The sequence below is a fragment of the Pteronotus mesoamericanus genome, unplaced genomic scaffold (genome assembly GCF_021234165.1).
Source record: "Pteronotus mesoamericanus isolate MK-2021 breed Mesoamerican mustached bat unplaced genomic scaffold, CSHL_Meso_final scaffold_85, whole genome shotgun sequence".
Lineage (NCBI taxonomy): Eukaryota > Metazoa > Chordata > Mammalia > Chiroptera > Mormoopidae > Pteronotus > Pteronotus mesoamericanus.
The window spans coordinates 64,328,497-64,345,505 of NW_026555329.1; positions in this window are offsets into that span (position 1 = coordinate 64,328,497).

Consider the following 17,009-nt stretch of genomic DNA (forward strand, 5'->3'; position numbering starts at 1 on the left):
TTAATCAGGTGAGGATTGTGTAAACTCCCTGTGAAATAGACAATACTACCATATCTTGAGGAGGGCACTGCATCCAACCAGCAGCACGTAAATGCAGCCCTCTTACCATCTGACAAGACTAGTCATTTTGCTCTTGTGGCTTCTTCTGAAGAACTGTTTTCAGACAAATACATTCTCACACATTTCTGAAGCTAAAATTAAGTGTGTGAGGTCTAAGATTATCTTTTATTAAAGTTTATAACTGTTGAGAGAGGAAATTTTAATCTTGCCTTCATCAGTAAGGACCACTCTCATCTGGGCTTTGAGGGGAGAAAACAAATCAAGAAAACAAAAAGGCACAAGGAAACAGAGAACAATAAGGCAGGAAGGGATGCCAGAAGGTTGCTTCAGAATGAACAGAATTAAAGTCACCGGAAGCATGGGGGCATTTTTTTCTAAAAAATTCAAGTTTTGGCCAAACCTATTATCACCGAGCTAGAAAAAACTGCTGAGATGATCTTACCCAAACCCTTCAAATAATGATAAGGAAAGTGATGCCCAGAGCAGGACAGGGATTTGCCCAACATTCCCTGGTGGGTTAGAGAAAGAAATAGGAGTAGAAGACTTCTGAGCTGCTGATGCTGGCCCAGTCCTTTATAAGGCGTGTTTAAGTTTACATTATTAGGTATATATGGTATTGTATATATATTTATAGTATTATTGATTTCTTTCACTGTGTGTAGATTATACTATGCAATATACTTTTCATATTAAGCTAATATGTAGTTTTATACTAAATCATTTTATACTAAATCATGCTCTAACGTTTACTGGGTATTTAAATCCACTTGACAAAGAGTCTTAACAACAAGTCCATTGAAATGTAGAAAACATAAACAAAGTGAATATTACATTTACATTTCCCAAAAAGCATATATCAAACATTACCTACTCTTGAATACAGCATTTTCCTGGCTATGGCTTTCTATATTCAATCTTATTTTCAAGACATATGAGTAAAAGATATGAAACCTATAACAACCTATACTCCTTTCTGACAATAGGATTAAGTCTGGGCAATGCCAACAACCTGGTAAAGATTTTATCTTCCCAACATAACCTGACCTTAGTTCCCAGCCTTCCTCCTCCCAGTTCCCTGCACCTTTCTTTTTCCCCAGAGCAAAATTATAAACATTTTGATACAGGAACAATAATGGAAACACTTAATGCTTGACATCTGCAGGCTATTTCTTCATTAATGAAAATTGTTCAGATCACTAAATTGTATCAAACCAAAGTGCTGAAAGCAGCCATATGTTAATTAAGTAGACAAGGAAATATGATTTCCTAGATTTTGCTGTCAACGAAGGTTAAGCTATGTAGCTTCTCAAGGATGGCTCCTAAATGACTTAATTGGCCATCTCTGTGGCATGTTTGGGCTAGTGTCCATTTATATTAAGACAATGAGACCCTCTATTTCTAGAATTGATTTCCTCTACCTGCCCTACCAGGGCCCAGGTAACTACAGCAAGGTATGGTGGAACTTCTGTAATGTCCTTCTGTCCCTTCTGTCCCTTTTTTTCTCTCCTTAACCAGCCAACAAAACAACAAATAACTAACCAAACCCAATGAACAAATAACTAACCAATCTTCTTCTTTCCAAAAAGCAACACACAACTTTTTTTCAACCTTCCTACACATTCTTAAGAATTAGTGAAATTCCATAATCCATTTTCTTCATTTTGTTGTTTCAATGAGAGTCTCTCTTTTTATCCCTTGGGTGCTCAAATGCCCTGACATTCTCTATTCCAATCAAAATCTATTCTCAAGAAAAGATTGAAAACTCCTGCACTAAAATTGAAATAGCTACCAGCAGTTTAAAAAGATACATTTCCCAGGAAAGGATTTGCCTTTTAGCAAAGTTCTGTGAAGATGTATGTCCAGTGCCCATCCAGTTCTCAGGGTATGATAAACTCTAACTTTTTGTTGAATTGAATTGACATATAGTTCAGTGGGCAAAATCAAAGATTTCCAAATCAAACTGTCTTCATTAGAGCACTGTTTCAGAGTGATAACTATTTCCATTGATAATAATTCTTATAGGAACGTGCTACAATCTTGGATGATTAGGTAGGCATTTGAAAACAATCTTTGACTGAAATATTGTTGTTTCCCAAAACACCAAAGCAAAAGAATATATGCACCCTTATATTCGTAGCAACATTACTACAATAGCCAAGATCTGAAATGGCCTAAGTACTCATCTGTAGATGAGTGCATAAAAAAGCTGTGGTACACTTACACAGTGTAATACTACACAGCAGTAGAAAAAAAGAAGAAACTCTTACCTTTTGTGACAGCATGGGTAGACCTGGAGACTGCTATGTTAAGTGAAATAAGTCAGGCAGTGAAAGACAAATACTGTATGATCTTACTTATATTTGGAACCTAATGAACAAAATAAACTAATGAAAATAGAAACAGAAGCATAGATACATAGAACAGATGTGTAGCTGTCAGAGGGGAAGTGGGGATGGGAAGAAAGAAGGTGAAGGGATTAGCCAAAGAATATATATGCATGACGCATGGGCGCGGACAACAATATGGGGATTGCCTGAGGACGGGGCACCTGGGTGGAGGTGGGAAAAGGAGGAAAAAATGGGAACAACTGTAAAAGTATAAACAATAAAATACAATTAAAAAAGAAATATTGTTGTTTCAGTTTTGGCAAACTAAGCCTTGTAATATAATCTTCATGGATGGCTTATCTAGCCATTTAGTTTATAAACTTGAATCCAGAGAGACATATGTATAATATCTTAAAGACTTGTTCCATAACTCCTAACACAGCCTTACCTGTAATTAGAGTTCAGCAAATATTTGTTAGGTAATTGTGAGAACATATGAATAAAAATGGGATAGAAAATTGGGTGAATGGAAGGATGGATGGATGGGAGAAAAGGGAAGTATCAATAGGACTAGAAGACAGTCACAACTTAAATGCCACAATTACTTTCACCTAAGACAAAAATTAAGTGAAGTTTCAAATAGAAGGAAATATATATAAATTGGAGACAGAAAAGGGGTGGGGAGTGGGGTGAAGAAGAGGGAAGAAAGGACAAGCGCCAGAAGTAGCCTGGGCAGTAAGAGAGTGGTGATGGTAAGATAACCTTGGTACACCAAGATGTCAGAAATTTATCTGGCCCTGGCCAGGCAGCTCCGCTGGTTAGAATACCGTCCCAATACACCAAGGTTGTGGGTTCAAATTCTAGTCAGGGCATATACAAGAAGCAACCAATGAATGCATAAATAAGTGGAACAACAAATCAATGTTTCTCTCTCTCTCTAAAATAAATTTTAAAAAAGAAAAGAAAATTATCTGAAACTTGGAAATAAGCATTATATGAATATCTGAAACTGGGATTCCTTTCACTGCAGCACTGGCCTTGGCTATTTATTGTCTGGGCCAGTTTACAACTCTATAGATGTAGAGTTTAACATGCAGATTTTTGTTTGGTGAAATAGATAAGCAGAGAGAATACAGTTTATGGCTCTCTCTGCTGGGTATTAGTCAGTTTTGTATCTAACCCCTCACTCTTAGTATTACCTGTAAATGCCTACCTACTCAGATGTTCTTTGAACCAATTTTAATATTTTAATGATTGTTTCATCACTTTATGAGTTAAATAAAATCTTTGACAAATGTTAATTTTATATTTGCATAAGAGTCATGAATTTCTCTTTGCAAAAATTATCAAAGATCTTAATGACACATTATTAGGAAAACATTAGGTGATTTAGGAACGAGAACATTTATAGTTGTACCTGGCTCTCAAGGCTCTACAATACAACCAGCCAACTGGCTAGTCCTCTGATGTCTGGATTTTTATCTGTGAGAGTCTTGCTATTTTCATCCAGTGCTACCAAAAGAGTGATAAGCAACATAACTTTATATACTTTTTGATAACCAAAAAAAAGTTCATTCATTCATTCCACAATATTTTAAGTACCTATATTATATACTCTCTGTACTAGAGAATACGGGAAATACCCTTTTTGAACAATTCAATTGTTTTCCAATTATAAGGACGTGTAAAGCCATTGTACAGGTTTTTACAAAATTTTTAAAATAAATGTAATGGTTTCCTCTCCATTTGCAGGAGACAAAACAGGAAAGTTCTGTATCTACCCTCAAAATATGGCTTCAAAAGACCAGTACTTTTCCAAGACAGAAGGGGGGAAATCTTCAAAACCCAAACCAATTACTAATATTTGAAAATTTGAAGAGTATGGGAGCAATGAAAATTTTTATAATTCTTAGATAAATTTCTCTAGCTGAAGTAATTAAATTGAGGTCCAAGTAGTCCTTCCTCATGCCTCTAATAATGAAAATGAATAGTACTGGTAATTTGGGGTAACTCATACAAACTGGTTGGTTTGCTTACAATAGTATGTTAAAGAGATCACAATAGAACCTTCTCTTTCCAAGTAAGCTAGTTAATTATACTCATTCCCACCCCTTAAAACTGTCCCCATATCTCTAGTCAGCCATAGGAATGTGGACAGTGTGAATTAAAGAGCCCTTAACTAGAAATCAGAAAACTGGACTTTAGTTTAGATTCTACCACTAATAGGCTTAATAAATAACTATAGATAAGTCACAGTCAACTCTGATCCCCAGGATCATCCCCAAAATGAAGTACCTTATGAAATCATGTGTTGTCATTATTGCTACAATTGACTTAGACAGAGTTTGCTTATAAAATTAGAGGTCAAGTCAAGATCCAAGATGGCAGCAGAGTAGGTAAGAGTTATACTCATCTCCTCCCAGGACCAAAATTGAATTGCAACTAAAATATAAAACAATCAACCTAAGTTACCATTTGAAGACTAGCTAAAGAGAAGTCTTATAACCAAGGATTTACAGAAGAAGCCACAACAAGACTGGTGGGAAGGGCAAAGATATGAAAAGGACTGACCCTACCCCCACAGGCAGCAGCTGAGACTCTAGAGGAATATCTCAGCTGCCAAGTTTCCCCCTGAGGAACTGGGGTCTCAGGCCCAAGCCAGGCTCCTCAGCCCAGAGCACCAGTCATGAAAAGAGGAGCCAACCTAACATCTGACTGTGAAAACCAGTGGGTATTCTGTCTTCTGGGGAGAGACAAGTCTGCTAGAGACACAAGTGCCCTCTTAAAGGGCCAATGCATAAAATCTCCTTCACAGACTCTCATCCTAGTCTCTGGCAGAGGGAGGGTGGAGCAGACTGGAGTCATGTAAGGAGAGACTGGGGTTTGTAGCTCTGCAGAGAGAGTTGAAGGAATAGCCACCAAGATACCTGTGCTGAGTCATTCTCCTATACTACAGAGCCAACTTTCTTGGATGGAACACTACTGTCCACACAACATCAGCCTGGGGAATGCAATATCTCCACCCTCTGCATTTCCTGCAGCCCCACCCTGTGGAACTTGTACTCTGCTGAGGAGTCAGCCACCTTGACCAGTGTGTAGAGGTCTGGACAGATTCAGGGGGTGTGAGTGATCGAACTGTGTGACTTTGGAGCAGGGGCCATACCTGTGAATCTGACTGGCACCTCCCCATCATGGAAGATCCACTAGCACCATTCTTTGGAGTCCAGGTGACCCCACCTTCCCTACTCCTGGAGGCTTGGCCCTGCTGAGGTTGGAGCAGAACCCAGGACAGACTGACTTATGAGGCTCTGGGATGGGAGCCATTCCCCCAACCTTCCCCCAGCCTGGCCAGGACCTCCCTATTATAGGAGATCCACTAGCTCTTTCCTCCTGAATACTGGAAACCCTGCCTTGCTGAGCTCATTCTCTCAGCAGAATCTTGGACAGTCTGAGTTGTGTGGCTCCAGGATAGGGGCCATTTTTCCCTCACATGCCCAGCCAGGGAAGAGCTCTCCCTTCCCATGGTCAAAACTACTGGCCTCACTCTGACCACTCTTGAGACCCTGTCACACTACAAAGGTGCGCAAGCACCCAACAGGTGACAGCTAGACTTGTTATAACCTGGGGCATTGGATGAGTGGTCTCAGAACCAGCACTGGCAACTAGTTTGAATCCGTATACATCTGGAGAACACCTCTCATCTCTACGTGGTGGCTAACTGAAAATCTACCTCATGCAACTCAGATACTACTAGAGGCTCTTTCGGTGACTGAGCCTAATAGGCACCCAGCAGACAAACGCAGGTGGAGACAGATCTTGGGGTGGCTTGGGGCATTTGCTGCCCTACCCACAGACTCATGCTGGCAAAAGTCACCCTTGGTGTACAGCTTGGTCCTTCCCAAGCACACCCAGGCCTAGCAGAGGAAACCACAGACCACGGGTAACTTTGTAGCTCCAAACATGTTGCCAAAGTCCAGTCACGGCAATGTCTGACATTGGTCTTTACCAGAGTCCCTCCCAAGAAGCCCCAGAACCAACACACCCAGTGGCCAGCTTCAGATAATATCAGAGAAGGATCTAATTAGCTTCACAAATGGCATCCCAAGGAAAGATCTCAGCAGAAACCAGACCATATCAAGGAAAATTCCGCCTCATGTGGTCAGTGTCTGTACAACAGCTAGCACACTGTAGCCTATCCTCATAGTCAGCCAGCCTGAGGGTCAACCCCACACATGAATGGAACAATATAAATCAAGACTCAATTACAAAAGGGGGGTCATCATAACCTACACAAGGGACATTTCTGGAGCACCCACATCAAGTAATCAAGTAATCAAGTAGTGCAGCAGCTGCACTACTGGGTTCCACAGGACAGCTACTACTTAAGGCCACCCTGCCAAGACTGGGAGTCATAGTACATCTGCCTAATACATAGAAATAAACACAAGAAAGCAGCCAAAATGGGGAGAAAAAGAAAAATCCCTCAAATAGAAGAACAGCAGAAATCTCTGCTGAAAAAGAGCCAAATGAAATGGAGGCAAACAATTTACCAGCTATAGGGTTAAAAAATGGCTTTGATGATGATGCTCAGTGAACTTAGTAAGAACTTCAAGGACTTAGTGAGAACTACAACAGCATAAAAATAACCAGTCAGAAATGAAGGATACAATATCTAAAATGAAGAATACACTAGAAGGAATATACAGTAGATTGGATGAAGCAGAGGTCAAATCAGCAATTGGGAAGACAATGCAGCAGAAAACACCCACTCAGAGCAACAAAAAGGAAAAAAAATAATTTAAAAAAATGAAGATAGTTTAAGAAATCTTTGGGACAGCATGAAGTATAACAACATCCAGATCATAGGGGTACCAGAAAAAGGAGAAAGCAAAGCATCAAAAGCCTATTTAAAGAAATATTGACCGAAAGTTTCTCTAAACTGGTAGAAGGCAAAGACACATACATTCAGCAAGCACAAGTTCCAAACAGGATGAATCCAAAGAGGACCACACGAAGACACATCATAATAAAAATGGCAAAGGTTAAAGACAAAGAGAAAATCTTAAAAGTCACAAGGGAAAGACAGTTTGTTACCTACAAGGGAGCTCCCATAAGACTGTCAGCTGATTTCTCAACAGAAACATTACAAGTTCACCATGATCAGTGTTGCTCAGTTGGTTGGGCATTGTCCCACAAACCAAAAAGTCACCAGTTTGATTTCTGGTAAGGGCACATGCCTGGAATGTAGATTCAGTCCCAGGTTGGGGTGCGTACAGAGGGTAACCAATGTTCCTCCTTCACAGCAATATTTCTCTCCCTCTCTATCTCCCTCTCTTCCATCTCTCTAAAATCTAAAATTAAAATTTAAATTTAAAAATTTTTTAAAAGAACTATTTCAGACCAGAAGGAACTGCCATAAAATATTCAATATAATGAAATGCAGGGACCTACAAACAAGACTAGTTTACCCAGCAAGGCTGTCATTTAAAACTGAAGGAGAAATAAAGAGCTTCTCAGGCAAGAAAAAGCTAAAAGAGTTCATTACCACAAATCCAGTATTATAAGAAATAAAGAGTCTTCCTTAACAAGAAGAAAACAAAAGAAAAACAGGAACATAGTTATAAAGACTATAATATCAATATAAACACACCTATCAATAATCAATTTAAAAGTAAATGGCTTAAATGCTCAAACCAAAAGACATAGGGTGGCTGAACGGATAAGAAAACAATACTCATATAGATGCTGTCTCCAAGAGACCCACCTCAGAACAAAAGATAACACACAGACTAAAAGTAAAAAGATGGAAAAAAAGATATTTCATGCAAATGGAAACCAAAAGAAAGCTAGGGTAACAATACTTATATTACACAATATGGACTTCAAAACAAACACCATTACAAGAGACAAAGAAAGGCATTATATAATGCTAAAGGAATTGATCCAACAAGACACTGTAAGCATTGTACACATTTGTACATCCAACATAAGAGCTCATAAACATATAAAGCAAATCTTGATGGACATAAAGGGAAGATCAGCAGTAATACAGTGATAGTAGGAGACTTTAACACCCTACTGACATCAATGGGTAGATCTTCCAGACAGAAAATCAACAAGGAAACAATGGCCTTAAATGACATGGAGTTTTAATAACATGTTACTAAACAATTAATAGGTTAACAATGAGGTCAAAGGAGAAATCAAAAGATACCTTGAAACAAATGAAAATGAGAATTCAACAACTCAAAATCTATGGGACACAGCAAAAACAATCCTAAGAAGGAAATTCAGACCTACCACAAGAAATAAAATAATCTCAAATAAACAATGTAAGTTTACACTTAAAAGATCTAGAAAAAGAACAACAAAGGCCAAAGTGAATAGAAGAAAGGAAATAATAAAAATCAGAGCAGAAATGAATGAAATCGAGTCTAAAAAGACAATACAAAAGATCAAAGAAACCAAGCATTGGTTCTTTGAAAAGATAAACAAGATTGATGAGCCTTTATCCAGACTCATCAAAGAGGAGGGGGTGGGGGTGTACCCAAATGAATAAAATCAGAAATGAACAAGAAGTAACAACTTACGACACAGAAATACAAGAACTTGTAAGAATATATAACAAACAACTACATGCTCCAAAATTGGACAATCTGGATGATATGGATAAATTCCTAGAAGCATGCAGTCTTCCAAAGCTGAATCAGCAGAAAGAATCAGAATTTTTTAATAGACCAATTACAATTAATAAAATTGAAGCAGTGAGCAATAAATTCCTAACCAACAAAGCAGGAGCAACAAAACTCCTGGGCCAGGTAGATTCTAGGTGAATTTTACCAAACATTCAAAGAAGAACTAACACCTATCCTTCTCATACTATCCCAAAAAATTCAAGAGGAGGGAACACTCCCAACCTCATTTTATGAGGCCAGCATTATCCTAATTTAAAAACCAGATAAAGATGATACAAAGAAAGAAAATTGTAGGCCAATATCTGTGATAAATATAGATGCTAAAATCCTCAATAGAATACTAGCAAACCGGATCCAGCAATACTTAAATAGATCATACAACATGACCAAATGAAATTTATTCCTGGAATGCAAGATTAATACAATATGTGCAAGTGAATAATTGTGATACACTACATTAAAATGAACAATAAAAATCATATGATCATATCAATAGATGCAGAAAAAGCATTTCATATAATCCAGCACCCATTTCTGATCAAAACTCTCAGCAAAGTGGGAATGGAAGGAACATACATCAACATAATAAAGGCCATATACGACAAACCCACAGCCAACATTATATTCAATAGGCAAATGCAATACTATAAGCATTGTCCTTAAGATCAGGAACAAGACAGGGATGTCTGCTTTCACCACTCTTACTCAACATAGTACTGAAAGTCCTAGCCAAAGCAATTAGGCAAAAAGAAATTAAAGGCATACAAATTGGAAAGGAAGAATTGAAACTCATTATTTGCAGATGACATGATACTGTATGTAGAACCCTAAAGATTCCACCAAAAAAATTACTAGAACTGATAAATGAATTCAGTAAAGTAGCAGGATATAAAATAAATATCCAGAAATCAGGTGCATTTTTATACATCAATAATGAACAATCACAAAGTGAATTTCACTTCAATCTAAAGTGAAATTAAGAAAATAACTTCATTTACAATTACCAAAAAAAATTTTGGAATAAATTTAACCAAGGGTGGAAAAGTTGTAAGACACTACAGAAAGAAATTGAAGAAGACACATGTAAGTGGAAGCATGTATCATGGACAGGAAGAATTACCATCATTAAAATGTCCATACTACTTTCCCTGGCTGGTGTGGCTCAGTGGATTGCATGTTGGCTGGTGAACCAAAGGGTCGCCAATTCAATTCCCATTTAGGCCATATTCCTGGGTTGTGAGCCAGGTCCCCTTTAGGGAGAGCATGAAAAGCAACCACACATTGACATTTCTCTGCCTCTCTTTCTCCTTCCCTTCCCCCTCTATAAAAATAAATACATAAAATCTTTTTTTAAAAAAATTTTTAAAAGTCCATACTTCCCAAAGCAGTCTATAGATTCGATGCAACTCCTATCAAGATACCAGTGGCATATTTGACCAAACTAGAACAAATATTCCAAAAATCTATATGAAATGACAAAAGACCCCAAATAGCTACGGCAATCTTGAGAAAGGAGGACAACACTGGAGGAATTACAACACCTGATATCAAGCTACACTACAAGATAATAGTAAACAAAACAGCATAGAACTACCATAAAAACAGAATATAAATCAATAGAACAGAATAGAGAGCTCTGAAACAAACCCATACCTTTATGGTCAATTAATTAATATTTAACAAAGTAGGCAAGAACATACAATGGAGTAAAGATAATCTATTCAATAAAATGGTGATGGAAAAATTGGACAAATACATTCAAAAAATGAAACTAGATGACTTTCTTACACCATATATAAAAATAAACTCAAAATGAATTAAAGACTTAAATTTAAGACTCAAAACCATAAAAATCCTGGAAGAAAACATAGGCAGTAAAATCTCAGATATTTCTTATAGCAATATTTTTCCTCATATATCTCCTCAGCAAGGGAAACAAAAGAAAAAATAAACAAATGAGACTACACCAAACTATAACGTTTTTGCATGGAAAAGGAAACCATTAACAAAATGAAAAGACATTTCACTGAATGAGAGAGCATATTTGCCAATGATATATCTGATAAGGGATTAATATCCAAAATATATGAAGAATTTATATAACTCAACATAAAAAAAACCAAAACAATTCAATTAAAAACTGGGCAAAGGACCTGAACAGACACTCTTCCAAAGAGGACATATAGACGGCTGATAGACATATGAAAAGATGCTCAACATTACTAGCCATCAGAGATGCAAAATAAAATAATAGTGAGATATCTCCTCATGCCTGTCAGAATCACTGTCATCAATAAATCAACAAACAAGTGTTGGTGAGGATGTGGAGAAGAAGGAATTATCATGCACTATTGGTTAGAATGCAGATTGGTGTTGCCACTATGGAAAACAGTATGGAACTTCCTCAAAATATTAAAAATGAAACTGCCTTTTGATTCAGCAATTCCACTTCTGGAAATGCATCTGAAGAAACCTAAAACACTGATTTGAAAGAATATATGAACTCCTATGTTCATTGCAGCATTATTTACAATAGCCAAGATGTGGGAGCAGCCCAAGCGTCCATCAGTGGATGAGTGTATAAAAAAGCTGTGGTATATTTACACAACAGAACACTACTCGTCTATAAGAAAGAAGGAAATCTTACCTTCTGCAACAGCATGGATGGACCTGGCTGGTGAAATAACCCAGTCAGAGAAAGACAAATACCTCATGATTTCACTTATGTGTGAAATCTAATGAACAAAATATGCTAACGAACAAAATAGAAACAGACTCACAAATACAGGGAACAGCATGACAGCTGTTAAGGGGAATGGGATTGGGAAGCTTGTCAAAAAAAAGTGAAGGGTCTAATAAAAAAATAAAAACAATTCATAGACACAGACAATAGTATGGTGATTACCAGAGGGAAAGGGGGGTGGGAGGGAAAGAAGAGGGTAAAGGGAGGATAATTGGTGACAGAAGGAGATTTGATTTTGTGTGATGAACACACAATACAATATACAGATAATGTATTATAGATTTGTACACCTAACATCTATAAAATTTTATTAACCAATAAAATAACCTCAATGAATTCAATACATTTTTTAAAATTAGAAATCAATAAGTAACTAGCTAAAATGTAGCAATAAGACAATTTATTAAATGCTTAAAGAAGTTACACTGTAATAAAAGTTTGGGGGAACTGATATAGGGGTCAAAAATGATGGTCATAAAAATAAATACATATAACTGTAGCTCAGAAGAGAGTAACAAATATAAATAGTGAGGACTTACTTAGGTCTATTTCTAAGCTGGAGAAAGTTCGCTTAGCAATTAATATTAACCTAAATCAAATATCATTGCAGTGATACCCTCTTTCGTCAACTGTAATTCTGTTTTCACCAGCAGCATTTGCAGCAACAGCAGCCATAGCATCCCAGAACAGACTAGGCATCCAACCACATGAGGGACATGGTTCTTCCAGGGCAATTGGGTAAACTGGGACTTTCATTTGTTAATAAAGTGTCCTATGAATTCAGCTTGATTTAATCTAACCAAGACAAGTTAAGCTTCATGAGGTCACAAATTTATTTTCATAACTTAAAAAAATGAGGATCTTACCCTGGGATAAAGTGATATAATTCCAAAGTGCAACCCATGAAGTTCTACCTAAAACAAGCAGCCAGCCATACCCTTACCTCTAAGTGCATATACGGGGCTTTACCCAAAATTTAGCTGTAAACAGGGAAATACTATTAGGAAACTCATTGATTAGGCTTCTTTTAATTATTTCTTTGTTGACCCACATCTCCCAACTACATGGTGACAATAAAATATTTCAAGAAAAAAATGAGTATTTTTCTATAAAGTGAAAGGCATTGATTCAATGCTTCTGCCTCCCTAGACTTAAGTTGTGGAACTTGGGAGAGTAGCCTAGGGTTATTGATGCTTAAGACATTAACATTTAAACCTAATGACAGTAGTGAGAATAATTGTTACATTTTATTTACAGGGACCTCCTCAAGAGAGGTTTCAGAGCACTTGCATTTCAAGTTATGAATATTTTCAGAAGACATGTTGCACCCAAGAACTGTGCATTTCAATCACCACCCCTGTCAGTAGGTTCCAGTCACTAACCAGCCAAATGGCAAAGGCTCCTTAAGGGAGCAGTTAAGCCAATTTGAATGTCTTAATATGACAGAATCCTCATTTGTTAGAGAAAGAGATTAAAACTGAAATATTGACTATTTTAGGGATTTGACAACTCTCTAAAGTCATTTTTTTCCACATATAAACCTTAAGGGCAGATTTCTGGCTGTGATTTCTGGGTCACCTGCTTCAACACCAGAGAAGGGCTTATTAAGAATGCAGATTTCTGGGTCAACAGGTTTACTAAATCAGTGCTTCTGAAGTTGAACCTAAGAATCTGAATTTTTAAGATTTTATTTATTTATTTATTTATTTTTAGAGACAGAAGGAAGGGAGAAAGAGAGGGAAAGAAACTTCAATGTGTGGTGCCTCTCACACACTCCCTACTGGGGATCTGGTCCACAACCCAGGCATGTGCCCTGACTGGGAATTGAACCAGCAACCCTTTGGTTTGCTGGCCGGCACTCAACCCACTGAGCCACACCAGCCAGGGCAGAATCTGAACTTCTAATATACTTTCCAGGAAATTTCTAAGCATACTCAAGCTGGAGAGACATTATCATCAGACATGTTGGGTGAATAGGAACCTAAAAATTAAAACCAAATTGAACACCATGTTGTTTACTACAGAACCTTTTAACCTACATGTACTCTATCTCTCTCCTTTTTCTCTAAATTAGTTTGTTTTACATGTAAATTCAAGAATTTTGTTATTCAGCTTTCCAGAATCAGAGTGTACCTCTGATCCTCAAATTCTACCCCTCAAGACCGCAAAACTACGTAAAAGATCATGTTCAAACCTAGAATCACAAAAAATACATGAGCTTCCCCCATTTATAGAGAGTTGTCTCCATCATATCATGGCAAACAGTAACTCAAATTGTGAAATTAGTGGTTTAGAATATATCTAGGGAAGGCTCAGAAACACACCCGTGTTGAGCTATGTGGTATGTTTACATTTAACACCAATGTGAAAGTGAATTTTAGTCACAGAAGGCTTCTTGGAACCAATGAACTACTTTTAATCTTTGATTATTTCCTGGAACTAATGACATGGATTAAAAATCTTATTGTCCCATGTGATTCAGATCCAGTTATGCTTTTTAGACCTCTAATGCCAACATTCTTCTATTTTCTACCCATTCAACTGCATGAAGTCATGACTTTTCCCTTTCTTCCTCTCCAGAACTCTGTCTTTTACTTGTCTCATTCTCCTCTGGGGTGGTATATCAACCTCTACCTACTACAGATCTCTGTTTCCTTTATCCCCATTTTCATATTTTCAGTTTTTACAAAATTTCTTTGATGCTCAACCATGCTTAAAAGTAATGAACCACAGAACAGCTTAGGACCAGTGCTTTGTCTTGGAAATAGGAATTATTTCTAAGTTAATTGACTTAAAGTCAATACTTTCCCACCTTGAAGCCTATTATGCAAATGAATAAAACTGTAGAGTAATGGATGAAAGATAATTTTGCATTTTATACCATTTGCCATATTTAATTCACAAATTTCACATTTAAATAGAAGAAGCTGAGGATTGAAACAGAAAACTATTACACAAGGAAGAAAGAAAAATACTTAATAGAAATTTAATGATTGAGAGCAAGTATATTTCTCTTAAAAGGAAAATAGATTACTTTTGACAAAAGTATTCATACAAGTGACTTATAACCAAATTAGTTATGCATTAAAATATGAAATTTTTTGCACACACAGTTAGTAACTTTCCTTGGAGAACTTGGGTATTTTCCCAATCTATGGCCAACTGAAATAAGTAGTATCATTTGCCTTTTTTCTCCAACTGCAGATAGGCTATGTTTCAGACAAACTAAATAGAGATATCAGAAAATGGAACTGTAGAGTTTTTTAAATTTTAGTCACTATTTTATTTTTATATTACAGAAACTATATGTATCATTCATATATAAATGTATGTGCATATATTTTTTAAATAGAAACTATAGAAAGCAAACCAATGCTTGACAACATTTTCTTGGCTGGAAGAAATATATAAAACACACAATGATTTTTCAAATGGAGATTCACCCATGGAAGGGGAGATACCAGAATCTCAGGAAAAGGGGGAGAGAAAGATGCAAAATTTTTATCAACTATGGTGAGGAAGGATTTTAAAGGATTGTACAATATTGGCATATGGGAGACATAAAGAGGGTGAATAAATATTAGGACAGTTTGGGCTAAAGAAGGAACAGGTCTCTGCTTGGGCTCCTGCCCTGAGTTCACAACCATGACTTTAACAGCTGACATTTTGACCATCACTCCTTGCCAGGATCTAGGCTAAGCACTTTTGCATCATCACATTTAACCTCCGCCCCACACTGACCCTTGATGCACACACTATTGATACCTCCATTTTATAAATGAAGAATGGATGCTTCAAGGGCTCAAATAACTTACTCAAGATCACACAGAGAGTACGCTCAAAGCCAATATTTATAAAAGGACATTCATGCTCTTAATCATCTTACTCTATTCTGCTCTATTGGAAAGAGCTGATGTTCACCTCTCATTAAAACATTCTTCTCACTATATGTGACTGTAATTATCATATACAGTATATTCTTTAAACTGTGTTATTTCTTAAGAGCTATATTCCAAAATGATGTGTGAATTCAGCATAAACTAGTAGTCATGGATTATATTAGGATTCAAATTGTGAAATTACTGACACCCTACAAATGTGTTCTATTGTGACATGTATAATGAAAACTCTTTTGTCTAATAGGAATAATAATAATAGCTAATCATTACTGAGTATCATGCACTAGGTTTGTTCTGAGAGCTTTAATTTTATTGAGATTGATTTAATCTTCAAAACTACCCTTGAGACATGTTCTATTATATCCAATTTATGAGTGAGAAAACTAAAAATTTGCTTTGGATACCTATGAAAATATGTGATCTCTAAAATGATATGAAAAGAAAACTGCAAAATAAAAACAAATCCTTAATAAAACACCTACAATATATAGCATTTCATAGGTTCTATTAATTATTGAATCTAAAATATCTAAATATTTTTATATCTGAAAACAACTTATAGGATAGATTTTTCTCACCTGTAGGAATATTTGAGTGTATATTCACTATGCTTGCTAAGACATTACTGCCAAGTTTTAAATTAAATGAGTTCTTCAGAGCCAAATAACTCAAAAATGAAATTATAAAAATCTCTCAAAATTCTCACAGAAAAAAAAATGTAGAGAAAACAATTAGAGGAAAAGATGTTTGTGGGGAGGTTCCCAAAGAAAAGGAAAGGCCTATGAAGGGGTTAAAACTACCACAGTTTGTGCATGTGAGGTCTTTAGGAGCTTAGGAAAAGCTAAGGAACTTTATATTCACCTTCTTCAAGTCCACTCTAAATTTAATTTGCACCAAAGAACCATGAAATATTAAAAACCGATGATCCTGCTCTACTTCCTGCTGGCTGTGTGACCCTGGGCAAAGCCCTTAGCAGCCCTGTTCCTCATCATCAGGGCTGTTGTAAAGATTAAACAAGATGGTATATTGGAAAGGGCTTTGCCAACTATGCAGCTCTGTAGGCGTTGATGTATCAATAGCTGTCGATTCCAGCCATACAGTTTTTCTGTTATTGAGAAAAGGACAATTAAAATTCTAAGATATTTTTAGAAGAAATTTTGTTCTTTTTACCATTAAGTAAATGCAATAATCCAACATAATACTGTAAGGTAGGTATCTGCCCTCGGGAGACTTGCTGTAAATGGCTAAGTATAATTATCCTGTTCAGTTTCTGCAAATGAGCCTT